The sequence below is a fragment of the Tamandua tetradactyla genome, chromosome 15 (assembly GCF_023851605.1).
Source record: "Tamandua tetradactyla isolate mTamTet1 chromosome 15, mTamTet1.pri, whole genome shotgun sequence".
Classification (NCBI taxonomy): domain Eukaryota; kingdom Metazoa; phylum Chordata; class Mammalia; order Pilosa; family Myrmecophagidae; genus Tamandua; species Tamandua tetradactyla.
Window position 1 is genome coordinate 36,416,851 of NC_135341.1, and position 13,408 is coordinate 36,430,258.

Genomic DNA, 13,408 nt, shown 5'->3' on the forward strand with positions numbered 1-13,408 from the left:
ATTGGAGGCGGTTTTATGGACCTTAAACCTAAAGCAAGAGCACTGAAGAAAGAAAGAAATAAATGGGAGCTCCTCAAAATTAAACACTTTTGTGCATCAAAGAACTTCATCAAGAAAGTAGAAAGACAGCCTACACAATGGGAGACAATATTTGGAAACGACATATCAGATAAAGGTCTAGTATCCAGAATTTATAAAGAGATTGTTCAACTCAACAACAAAAAGACAGCCAACCCAATTACAAAATGGGAAAAAGACTTGAACAGACACCTCTCAGAAGAGGAAATACAAATGGCCAAAAGGCACATGAAGAGATGCTCAATGTCCCTGGCCATTAGAGAAATGCAAATCAAAACCACAATGAGATATCATCTCACACCCACCAGAATGGCCATTATCAACAAACCAGAAAATGACAAGTGCTGGAGAGGATGCGGAGAAAGAGGCACACTTATCCACTGTTGGTGGGAATGTCAAATGGTGCAAGCACTGTGGAAGGCAGTTTGGCGGTTCCTCAAAAAACTGAATATAGAATTGCCATACGACCCAGCAATACCATTGCTGGGTATCTACTCAAAAGACTTCAGGGCAAAGACAAAAACGGACATTTGCACACGAATGTTTATAGCAGCATTATTTACAATTGCAAAGAGATGGAAACAGCCAAAATTTCCATCAACAGACGAGTGGCTAAACAAACTGTGGTATATACATACGATGGAATATTATGCAGCTTTAAGACAGTATAAACTAATGAAACATGTAATAACATGGATGGACCTAGAGAACATTATGCTGAGTGAGTCTAGCCAAAAACTAAAGGACAAGTACTGTATGGTCCCACTGATGTGAACGGACATTCGAGAATAAACTTGGAATATGTCATTGGTAACAGAGACCAGCAGGAGTTAGAAAGAGGGTAAGATAATGCGTAATTGAAGCTGAAGGGATACAGACTGTGCAACAGGACTAGATACAAAAACTCAAAAATGGACAGCACAATAATACCTAATTGTAATATAATTATGTTAAAACACTGAATGAAGCTGCATCTGAGCTATAGTTTTTTTTTGTTTGTTTTTTTGTCTTTTTTATTATTATTATTATTTTTATTTTTTCTCTATATTAACATCCTATATCTTTTTCTCGTTTTGCTAGTTCTTTTTCTAAATCGATGCAAATGTACTAAGAAATGATGGTCATGCATCTATGTGATGATGTTAAGAATTACTGATTGCGTATGTAGAATGGAATGATTTCTAAATGTTGTGTTAATTTCTTTTTTTCTTTAATTAATAAAAAAATAAAAAAAAAGAGAAGGACTAGGAACAAAAATGTGTTAACAGAGATTCAAACATAAGTGTCAGTAGTTTCACACAGCTTTCCGATGGTACTCACGAGGAGCCACTTCATAGTCACTGGCACTAAACAAAGTTGCAGAATTCATTGCCAGATACTTTAGGAAATCATGAAGATAGTTCAGTAATAAAGTACGGCTCTTCTCATCCAGAGGTGTGTAGGCCAACATTGCTCCAGCTTGTACAAATAATCTCAGTAGGCGTGGCACTACATACACTTGGGACATGGGTGGTGCATCGGAGTGATCTGCAAGGATTTCAGCACACTGTAGTCTCTTAAATTTGTCTTGTAGCTGACTGCCCAACATTACATTCAAGTATTCTTTTATCCTGGCCACAGCTTCATTAACAGCATGTCCTTATTATCTGTATTTCCTTGAGATTTCTTATAATTTGCATAATCCTCTAGAATGGAATCTATATTCTTGGCAGTCGTCAACAAGCCATGATTTTAGTTCTTCAGGAATCTTTATTTTCACTTCAATTCCGTTCATGAATATTTCCTCATTTTCAACAGTAGGATCTACTCTGGCCGTTTTATTCTCAGGAGGCTGAGAATGTTGTGGGGCACACCGAAAGAGAGACCACACAATTCAAAGAAATCTGCAAGCCAATTTGGAGTCTTTATTAGCCGGCTGGCGACTGCCTCAGAAAACCCCAAGAAGGAAGATTCAGAGAGGAGCCCCGAGAGGTTCTCAAGGGGGCTTATAAAGGCAGAAACCACAAGCTTATCCGCAGAAGCAGGAATGGGGCATTATCTTTTTAGAGCCATTTCTTGGTTTGCAGCTGTAAGCAAGCAAACTTATCTATAGAAGGAGGAAAATGCCGTTAGCTCTTGCACAATACATCCCATTCTTTTAGTTTCTTAACAATGATTATTGTTCAATTTTTAACTCTTGGGAACTTTCTGCCCTGGATCTTATGACTCCAGATACCTTCTTCTTGCTAGGGCCTGATTTATTGCTCCTGACCCCCCACAAGGTGTCTCACTGGTACTGCCACCATCTCCATTTCCAGGTGTTTCCGTTTGTGTTACTGGACAAAAGCCATTGATTCTTTTGCCCAATGTGCTCAATAACCAATTCCTGAGACACCGGGGTTTCGGAGAGAGAGAGAAAGAGTTTATTACTCAGCATGTAGTAGGAGAACAGATGACCTAGCAGCCCCAAATCTTTCTCCCTGAGTTTAGTGGGTTCAGGGTTTTTAAGGATTTTAGTAAGGGGAGATGAGGTCATTTTAAATAGCAAATTCAAAGCAGAAAAGGAGATATTGTTATCATTATCATTTCAATAGGAGAACATAAGCTGAAAGGAAGGGAGGCAGAGCTGTCACTTCAGTACTAAAGGTATAAGCCAAAAAGAAGGGAGACAAGTTATCTTTCAATAGCAGAAGCTAGCTGACATGATTTACGGATGTCTGGGGCTGATTTCATTAGCATTAGGACCTTTGCCCTTCAAGAAAATGACCAGATAAAGGGTGAACAGCTCTTACAGTTGCAAAGGCAGAAGATAAGGGCTTTTTCATTCATTTCAGATATCAGGGCAGCTAAATTATAGTTTAGGGATTTAGGTATTCCCCTCTCTACTCCAATATCCCAGAAAGCAAAAAGGAATATGATTTAGTAATCAAAATCATGCCTTAAATCCCAATTTCTTGGTTATAATTGTTCTTTTTTGTTTTCTCTTCAGCATTTTTCTGCTGCATACCAGATGTCTTCTCTCTGGGAGCAGCCCCTCTCATCTTCCCGTCTGCATGTTGCTTCTGATTGGCTTTTTGAAGTTCTCTGTTTCTGCAAGGTGTGCACATATTTGAGTACTCTGCTTTTTAGTACCCATTCAACCCGGTTTTATTCTAACCACTGTAATGTGTGAAGTATTTTACTTGCTTGTCTTTTATGGCAACCTTCACACATGGGCAGAGGCCCATGAAAGCACAACATTCATTCACCCTCCTGGAATTTAGGCTTTGTGTCCTACTTTGGCACCATTTATAAGTAATTAACACTTTCTCCTTCTCCCATCACCCCCGCTGTACCTCATCCAACTCTCATGTTTACATTTAAGAAAGCTTTTAAACACAATAAAAGTAACATAAATGTATTTATACATTATGTAGAAAGAAAGTATGAAAAGTCTAGATCTAAGACACTTTGTTACTGGGCCTGGTGGCCAGATGCCCTCATGGTTGCCCCACAATAAGCTGTGCTGACAAGAGGTGGCGTCCATTTGGTAGCCTAGTGAAGGAAATGGCGGCTCCATGTCCACTATGCCCTGCTGTCTTCTCCTAATTTTTTTAAATGTTTTTTTTAATTGTAAGATATAATATATATACAAAGCAAGGAAAGAAAAATAATTTTCAAAGCACAACGCAACAAAAAGTTACAGAACAGATCCCAGAGTTTGCCATGGGCTACCATTCCATCCTCTCAGATTTTTCCTTCTAGCTGCTGCAAAACACTAGAAGCTATAAGGAATATTATATTTCCTCCTCCTTTGATCCTTCTCCCAGTCTATAAGGATCTTTGGGCAATGTCTGTTCTGACTTTTTCATGTTGAGAAAAGGTGTCCACACTAAAGAATTGGGGAATGTGATTAATTGATAATCTTGGAGAGGCTGGTCCCTCAGGGTTGCAAGATTTATCTGACCTAGGAACCGTCTGGGAATTTTAGGTTCCGGGAAGGCAAACCTAGTGTATGAAACCTTTATAGAGTCTCATTTCAAGCCCTAGGTGTTCTTAAGAGCCAACAGGAATGATGTTGATTGGGGTTTAGCAAACCATGGCAATTAGCACTATCTAACTGAAGCTATCATAAGAGTAGCCTCCAGAATAGCCTCTTGACTCCATTTGATCTCTTTTGGCCACTGAAGCCTTATTTTATTACACTTTGGTCCAGAAGGCATTGCTGATCCCACAGTGCCCGAACCAGACTCATCCCCAGGAATCAGACCCCACATTGTCAGGGAAATTTTCACCCCTGAATCACCTCCTACTGATTCTTTATATTAATAACATCTTGACTGTGCCAGTGTGGTTATGGTCTAAATTAACTATTCTCTTAAGCCAGCTGTTCTTTCCCCCATGATTTGAATATATTGTAAGGAATTTTAGGGAATTTCTAAGTAGGCATTAAGTGTAGTAAGTGATGTTTGAGGTCTTGGGTCTTATAAAAGAGGTCCTAGAACTGAAAACAGTAAAGCACCTAGGAATTTTTTTTTTAATTTTTTATTAATTAAAAAAAAATTACAAGAAAGAAGCACAAACATTCCCAACACATACACTCAGCAATTCACAATATCATCACATAGTTGCATATTCATCATCATGATCATTTCCCAGAACATTTGCATCAATTCAGAAAAAGAAATAAAAAGACAACAGAAAAATAAAATGAAAACAGAAAAAAAAAATTTTTACATACCATACCCCTTACCCGCCTCCCTCTCATTGATCACTAGCATTTCAAACTAAATTTATTTTAACATTTTTTCCCCCTATTATTTATTTTTATTCCATATGTTCTACTCATCTGTTGACAAGGTAGATAAAAGGAGTATCAGACACAAGGTTTTCACAATCACCCAGTCACATTGTGAAAGCTATATCATTATACAGTCATCATCAAGAAACATGGCTACTGGAACACGGCTCAACATTTTCAGGCAGTTCCCTCCAGCCTCTCCCTTTCCTCTTGGATAACTAATTACCATCTATTTTCAGCACACTGCAGTAATGACATTCTTTTGTTCTTCCTCATGCAAAAACATTTTTTAAATTTGTACATTTAGTCACTATCATTATACACTCTAGGCATTCCTAGATTATATCATCTCAGTCTTTATCATCTATCTTTCTTTGTGATTTCATTTATGCCCCAGCCCTCCTCCCTCTATCATTCTCATATGCAGCTTCATTCAGTGTTTTAACATATGTATTACAGTTAGGTACTATTGTGCTGTCCATTTCTGAGTTTTTATGTTCAGTCCTGTTGCATAATCTGTATCCCTTCAGCTCCAATTACCCAATATCTTACCCTATTTCTATCTCCTGATGGTCTCTGTTACCAACGAAATATTCTAAGTTTATTCACTAATGTCAGTTCATATCAGTGAGACCATACAGTATTTGTCCTTTTGTTTCTGGCTAATCACACTCAATATAATGTCCTTAAGGTCCATTCATGTTGTTGCATACTTCATAACTTTATTCTGTCTTAAAGCTGCATAATATTCCATCTTATGTAAATGTCACAGTTTGTTTAGCCAACCGTCTGTTGATGGACATTTTGGCTGCTTCCATCTCTTGGTAATTGTAAATAATGCTACTATAACCATTGATGCGTAAATGTCCATTTGTGTGCTTGCCCTCACGTCCTTCGAGTAGAGACAGCATATAGATGGGTCCTGTTTTTTAATCCATTCTGCCAGACTATGTCTTTTGATTGGAGAATTTAATCCATTAACATTCAGTGTTATTACTGCATGAGTTGTACTTTCTTCTACTATTTTGCCTTCTGGATTTTATATGTCATAACTAATTTTCCTTCTTTTTACCTTTACTCATAGTCTTCCTTTCTACACTGTTCTCCACACCTCTCTCTTCTGTCCTCGTATCTGTCGCTAGTGCTCCCTTTAGTATTTCTTGCAGAGCTGGTCTCTTGGTCACAAATTCTCTCAGTGATTTTTTGTCTGAAAATGTTTTAATTTCTCCCTCATTTTTGAAGGACAGTTTTGCTGAATATAGAATTCTTGGTTGGCAGTTTTTTCTTTTAATAATTTGAATATATTATCCCACTGTCTTCTTGCCTCCATGGTTTCTGCTGAGAGATCTGCACATAATCTTATTGGGTTTCCCTTGTATGTGATTGATTGCTTTTCTCTTGCTGCTTTCAAAATTCTCTCTTTCTCTTTGACCGCTGACATTCTGATTAGTAAATGTCTTCGAGTATGTCTGTTTGGGTCTATTCTCTTTGGGGTACGCTGCACTTCTTGGATCTGTAATTTTAAGTCTTTCATAAGAGTTGGGAAATTTCCAGTGATAATTTCCTCCATTATTTTTTCTCCTCCTTTTCCCTTCTCTTCTCCTTCTGGGATACCCACAACACGTATATTCATGTGCTTCATACTGTCTTTTAATTCCTTGAGTCCCTGCTCATATTTTTCCCTTTTTTCCCCTATATTTTCTTTCTCTTGCCGGATTTCAGATGTTCCGTCCTCCAGTTCACTAATCCTATGTTCTGTCTCTCGAAATCTGCCATTGTAGGTTTCCATTGTTTTTTTCATCCTTCTGCCTTGCCTTTCATTCCCATAAGTTCTGTGATTTGCTTTTTCAGACTTTCGATTTCTTCTTTTTGTTCATTCCTTGCCTTCTTTATATCCTCCCTCAATTCATTGATTTGGTTTTTGATGAGGTTTTCCATGTCTGTTCCTATATTCTGAATTAATTGTTTCAGCTCCTGTATCTCATTTGAATTGTTGGCTTATTCCTTTGACTGGGCCATAGCTTCAGTTTTCCTCATGTGATTTGTTATTTTTTTGCTGGCATCTAGGCATTTAACTACCTTAATTAGTTTGTTCTGGAGATTGCTTTCACTTCTTTTACCTAGGGTTTCCTTGCTGGATGAATTTGTTGTCTATCTGTTCTTTGACGTTCAGTTCAGTTTTATCTGAACCTCTAGCTTAAATTTTGTTTAACAGAGGAGAATTTTTCATTTCTTGTTTTCTTGTTTCTTGCCCTGCTTTTATGGTGCCTTTTCCCTCCCACCCTTAGGAGGGTCTGCTTAGATATTATAGACCCCAGCCAGATTTTCCCAGACCAAACTGGCCTCCTGTCAGAAGGAAAGAGTCACCTGCATTGGTTTTCCCTGATGGTGAGACCCAGCAGGTTGAAAGACTTCCCTGTGAAGTCTCTGGACTCTGTTTTTCTTATCCTTCCCAGTATGTGGTGCTTGTCTGCCTGCAGGTCCCACCAGCGTAGGATGATGTGGTACCTTTAACTTTGGTGGACTCTCCCTGCTGGGGGCGTGGTGGAGACAGAGGAGAGGTTGTAGGCTGGTTTTAATGGCTTCAAATTACCAAACCCTGGTGTCTAAATTCCTTGAGGGAGGCATTCCACCTGAGTTGGGCTTCACCCCTCCCCTGGGGAAGGCACAGGCTCCAGACAAGCCCCCAAAAGAGGTCACTTCTGTCTATGCCTGGGGCAGTTGCAACCTGAGAAGTCCTGCCGCTATATCCAAAGGCAGTCAAACCTTTGTAGAAACACAGCCAGAAAAACCTCTGTTTCCTTCTTTTTTTTTCGCCTTTTTCCGTCTGCCCTGCCCCCTTGGCACCAGGGCAAAAATGAGCAACCTCCACTTTGACCAGGTTCACCTAAGCTGGGGGCCTATTTTTAGTAGTCAGAATTTGTTAATTAATTCCACAATTGGTGTTTGATTGTGCTCAGTCCCTGCTGCTGGTAAAGTTCCTTTCCTTTCCTCTCTGGGTAGCAGCCTGTGGGGGAGGAGCGCCCGCCGCCACAGCTTTGGGAACTCACAGGTTCTCTGGGGGCTCGCAGCGGGTCCATCTGGTCCAGACTGGGGTATGCTGTGTGTCTGGTCACTGACGTGGCCGCAGGAGCTGTTCTGTACTGTTTCTGGTTGTTTAGTAGTTGTTCTGGAGGACAAACTAAAATGCACACATTGTTAAGCTGCCATCTTGACCCGGAAGTCCTCCCTAGGAATTTTTAAAGGTTGTCTTATAACATTTTTATTCTCATTAATCTGAGATCAATTTTGAGAAAATAGTCAGGCAAACCCAAATTGAGGTGCATTCTGAAACACCTGGCTGTGTTCTTTAAAACTCTCAATGTCTGGTTTGGGGAAGGTCCATGGGAAAGGCCAAGGAGCTACTCCAAACTAAAGGAGATTAAAGAGATATGACATCTAAATGCAATGCATGATCCTGGATTGGATCCTGGACAAGGGTGGCGGTGCCTGTTCAGAGGAATTGCAAATATAGCAAAATGTAAATAGTGAATGAAGATGAGGAATACGTGTATTCATTATATAGTCTTGCAACTTTTTAAAATTGGTTAAAGTTTCAAAATAAAAAGCTAAAAGCTTTAAGTTTCCTGGGATTTGTTAAGAGTCTATTGAACTTAGTTTTATTTTCTGTTGGAATTGCTTTTTTCCTATTTTTAAGTATCCTTTATGATTTTACCATTAATAGTGGCTCCTTGAACACATTTTTTTTAAAAAACCTGTGCAAGGCACCAGAAATTGAACCCAGATCTCTGGTATGGCAGGTGCGAATTCTGCCACTGAGCCACCATCGCACCACCCTGAGCCAATTTTTTTAAAAAAGCTTTTTTTATTGAAATACTTTCAAACTTACCCAAGAGTTACAAAACTAATATAAACCCCATACAGAGAGCTCCAACATACCCATAATCCGAATACCCAGATACATCAGTTTCAACATTTTGTCACATTTGCCATATCCTTCTGTCTATCCATCTGTCCACTCACCCATCCATCCATCCATCCATCCATCCATCCATCCATCCATCCATCCTTCTATCAGTCCATTTTCTGCACACTTAAGTGTAGGTTGTACACATCATATTCTCTGAACACTTAGTACTTCCATATATATTTCCTAAGAACAAGGACATTCAGTTAAGTAATTACCTTAAGTCTAGTTGTCAAGATCAAGAACTTTAACATTGATATGAAGCTTAAAGTCAATATATTCCAGTTTTTTCATCAGTACCAATAATGTTCCATTGGACCTTTTCTCCTTCCTTGTTAGATATCATCCAGGATCATGTATTGCATTTAATTGTCATGATCTCTTTAGTTGTCCTTTCTTTTTTTTAATTGTGGGAACATGTATGCAGCGTAAACTTTCCCATCTCAGCCACTCCCAAGCATGCCCTATTCAGTGGAATTATCACTTTCAGAATCTGTGGTATGCTCATCACCTTTCATTACTAAAATTTTTTTCAGAAATTCTATACCCGTTATACATGAACTCTCTTGTTGTCCCTTCCCTCACTCCTGTAACCTTTATTCTACCTTTTATTTCTATGAGCTTGCATATTCTCTGATATTTTCCTTGTAATTTCCAACTTAACTTCCATAGTATGTACAAACTATGTTCCTATACCCCTCATTATCCCACATTTATGTTGTCACAAATTACATGTTTATACAGTGAGTCCAAAATCACTAATTTATCATTTCATTTTATGCATTTGCCTTTGTGAGCCCTTAGGAATTAAAAAGTGGAGTTACAAAACAAAAACATAATACTAGCATTTATATTTACCCATATCATTACCCTTACCAGAGATTTTTATTTCTTCATGGGGCTTCAACCTGTAGTCTATTGTTCTTTCCTTTTAACCTGTAGAACTCTGCTCAGCAAGTCTTATAGGGCCTGTCTAGTGGTGATGAACTCTCACAGCTTTTTCTTTTTTGCATGGGCAGGCACCGGGAATTGAACCTGGGTCTCCAGTGTGGCAGGCGAGAACTCTGCTTGCTGAGCCACTGTGGCCTGCTCTTTTTATTTTTTTTAAATACAATTTTATTGAGATATATTTCCTCAGCTTTTGTTTATAAGGGAATGTCTTAATCTCTCTCACATTTTGAAAGATAGTTTTACCAGATATAGAATTCTTTTTTTCAAGGATTATAAAATTATGTTTGGATTATTTAGGATTATAATGTTTCTTAAAATATATTATAAGATACATTTTATAATCATCTGATTATAAAGATGAATATTCTTGGTTTTGAAAATTTGGAAAGTACCAAAACTATAAAGAAGAAATCCCCTATAACTCATATTTGCAATCCAGAGGCCACTCATATTTTCATTTTTAAAAAATTTTACTTTATAATTTATCAGAGACGTTATAGGTTTACAGAAAAAATCATGCGTAGAATGAGAGTTCTCATCTACTACCCTGTTATTAACCTTGCTTTAGTGTGGTACATTTGCTGCATGCAGTTGATGAAAGAACAGTTTTATAATTTTGTTCAAATATAGAATTCTTGGTTTGGCAGTTATTTGCTTTTAGCACCTTTAATATGTCATCCCACTGCCTTCTTCGTCGTTGGTTTCTGATGAGAAATTGGGAGTCAGTCTTTTTGAGGCTCCCTTATACATGACTTGACACTTCTCCATTGAGATTTTAAGAATTTTCTCTTTATCTTTGGCATTAGACATTTTGATTATTATGTGCTGTAATGTGGGTCTACGTGGGTTTATCATGTTTGGAGTTCATTGAGCATCTTGAATGTGTATAGTCATGTCTTCCGCTCCATTTTTATCTCTGTGTCGTTCTCTCTTTCTTCTTCTGGGACTTCCACAATGTCTATCCCACAGGTTCCTTAGGCTCTGTTCACTTTTCTTCATCCTTTCTTCTTTCTGCTTCACAACTGAATGATATCAGTTGTTTTATTTTCACATTCACTGTTTCTTTTGTCACTTCTAATCTACTCTTGAAACCCTCTAGGGAATTTTTTATTTCTGTTACTGTGGTTATAAGCTCTGTTTGGTTCCTTTTCATAATTTCCATTTCTCTATTGATATTCTCTTTGTGTTCATGTATTGCTTTCCTGATCTCCTTTAATTGCTTATTCATATTTTCCTTTAGTTCTTTGATATTTAGGACCATTTAAAAAAATTGTCTTGCGAAAATAACATATATCCAAAAACAATAAATTTCAAAGTACAACACAACAGTTAGTTATAGAACACATTCCAGAGTTTGGTATGGGTTACAGTTCCACAATTTTAGGTTTTTCCTTCTTACTGCTCCAAGACACTGGAGACCAAAAGAGGTATCAATACAGTGATTCAGAAGTCATATTCATTTGTTAGATCCTATCTTCTCTTTTAGAACTCCACCTTCTCCTTTGATCTTTTTTTAATTGATACAGATTATATATTCACATACCACGCAATCATCCAAAGTGTACAATCAGTGATTCACAGTATCATTATATAGCTGTGCATGCCTCATCACAATTGACTTTTATCTTTTTTCGTGTGAAAAATAGCCTATTTATAAAAAAAAAAAAGCAACAAATTTCAAAGCACCTTCAACAATTAGTTGTAGAACAGATTTCAGAGTTTAGTATGAGTTACAGTACCACAATTTTAGGTTCCTGGAATTTGCCCATTTCATCTAGGTTTTCTAATTTGGTGGCATAAAATTGTTCATAATGCCCCCCTTTTTTTCATAATACCCTTTTAAAATCCTTTTCATTTTTGTACTGTCAGTAGTAATGTTCCCAGTAGTAATGTTCCCACTTTCATTCCTGATTTTAATTATGTCCTCTTTTCTTTGTAAATATGCCTAAAAGTTTGTCAATTATATTGATCTTTTTAAAACTTTTTGTTCTATTGTCTATTGTTTTTCTTTTCTCTATTTCATTTATCTCTGCTCTACTTTTACTATTTCCTGTTTGGTTTTGGTTTGCTCAAGTTTCTTTAGGTGTGAAGTTAGATTATTGTTTTAATCTAGGCCTTTAGAGATATCAACTTCAGGAAATTAATGTTGTTACAGTAGTATTGTTAAACATATAGATATTTTTCAGGTTTTGTTAGTTGTCCTAAAATTTCCTTTATGGCAAAGGAAAAGAAAAAAATCACTGTTCAGTAAAGTTAGTATTGAATTTCATGGTTATGTCCTTTAGTCTTATTTGAGATAGCTCCTCGGTTTTTGTCTTTTGTGTCCTTTACGCTGTTTAAGAGTACAGACTAGTAATATTTTGTAGTCCTTTTCTCATTTGGGCTTGCTGATTTTTTTCATGCTTAAATTCACATTACTTGTTTTGGGCAGGAATATCATAGAAGTGATACGTGTTTCTCAGTGCATCACATCAGGAGGCACATGATGTTTGTTAGTGTGTGACCCGTTAGTGGTGATGTTAATGTTCATTGGTTGGTAAGATGGTGTCTGCCAGTTTTCTCCACCATAGTTAATATTTATTTATTTTTCCCTTTGTAGTTACTGTGTGTCTTGTAACAAGATACTTTGGGTCTATGTAAATATCTTGTTTCTCAACAGACTTACACCTTCTAGATTTTAGTATCCCTGATAATTTTTGCCTTGATCAGCTGTTACTGTAATGTTGTCCTCGTGATGATTTTCTAGTTCTGTTATTCCTTTTACATTTATTAGCTGGCATTCCGTGTGAAGAAGAGCTTTTCCTCCCTCTGCCCCCAGCCCTGTTTGTTTTTGTTTATTTATATCTGTATGGATTTTTATTTTCATTTAGTGAGGAATATATAAACTGTTATAACCCCCCCCAAAAAAAGCCCCACAAAATCTTACCTTTTATTAAGTGTGTTTTAGGTTAAACCATTTGGAAAAGAGAAAGGAAACATAGCATATATTGTGTTTTTAATTTTGGAATAATTTTAGATTTTAGGAAAATTGTAAAGATAGTACAGATAATCCCCATATGCCTCTCACCCAGTTAAGCTTCCCCTTATGTTATCATTTTATATTGCTGTTGTCTATTTATCAGTATTAGGAAATAGACATTGGTTTATTACTATTAATTAAACACCAGACTTTAATTCAGATTTCCCTAGTTTTTCAGTAATGTCCTTTTACTGTTCCAGGATCCAAAGCAGGATACACATCACATTTAGCATTTTCTAGTTTTGGTTCACCAATCCCTCAATAATTCCATGTGCTACCAGTGGTTGGTCGGTTGTTTTTTGTATACTGTATGGCGGGATCACATTTCATTCTTTTTATCATGTGAGTATCCTGTTATTGCAGCACCATTTGTTGAATTTCTGTTTATTTGTTTTTTCTTTGTTTGCTTGTTTGTTTTGGGGAAGTGCATGGGCTGGAAATCAAACCCAGGTTTCCCACATGACAGGCGAGAATTCTACCACTGAACTACCCTTGCATCCCCTTCCAGTGGTTTTTGAAGTATTTGGGACAGTTATCAAAAATAATATTTATCTTGAAATTAACTAAAGATAATACACTACTTGAATTTATGTCCAGGGCTTTGATTTGCCTTTTGTGTTTTCATCTCCTCAGA

General features: G+C 37.2%; 1 protein-coding gene and 1 pseudogene across 18 annotated transcripts in view; one reads left to right on the top strand and one right to left on the bottom strand.

The window, feature by feature from the left end:
- The window catches only part of IP6K1 (inositol hexakisphosphate kinase 1), a 122,440-nt gene that overhangs the window by 86,614 nt on the left and 22,418 nt on the right, over window positions 1–13,408 (top strand). Inside the window, exon 1 of one of the 18 annotated variants that reach the window (XM_077129290.1) lies at window positions 3,134–3,154. The exons of the other annotated variants lie outside the window; for them this stretch is intronic. The gene's annotated coding sequence lies outside the window, so the exon portion shown is untranslated. Of the gene's footprint in view, window positions 1–3,133; window positions 3,155–13,408 lie in introns of those variants that run through there. 18 annotated transcript variants of the gene reach the window in all.
- Window positions 1,373–3,345, bottom strand: LOC143657190 (mortality factor 4-like protein 1; annotated as a pseudogene).